Below are 543 nucleotides of genomic sequence, written 5' to 3' on the forward strand. Positions count from 1 at the left end.
CTACTATGGCAGATCCGCGCGACGATCGATTCGTTGAGGTTAGGCACATCGTCAAAAGTGAGGTCGATGTGCAGGGTAAAAGCGTCGACTCCGAGTGATGTCGACGTGTTGAACTCGAGGAGCGGGACCAGCGACGCGCTAAAGACACGAAATGTGTAGCCGGTGCGTAGGCAGCAGGCGACGACAAGGACGTGCTGCGACCATTGTTGCATCGCCTTGCTATATATACGTACAGTACGAGAGTAGTGGTTTCATTCTACAATATATCTACCACTTGAGATAGTATGACGCTGAGCTGCGGTAGCCGACACGACATAAACCGGCTGTAATGTCAATGTAGGATTATGGTCGTCGCGTACGTGCACATAGGTCGTAGACAGCGTTGTGTGGAGACCGGCGTTGCCGTTCGCCTCGGTCCGCACGGACCAAAGCTCCTTGTTTTGCTCCACATCGACGAGCACCGTGAGGCCTTCAAGGTCCTGGGGCGCTTCTTGGACGGCGACGAGATCGGCGTCGAGCACGCGTTCAACAGGTTTTAAAGAA

This window comes from Saprolegnia diclina (genome assembly GCF_000281045.1).
Source record: "Saprolegnia diclina VS20 unplaced genomic scaffold supercont1.151, whole genome shotgun sequence".
NCBI lineage: Eukaryota > Oomycota > Saprolegniomycetes > Saprolegniales > Saprolegniaceae > Saprolegnia > Saprolegnia diclina.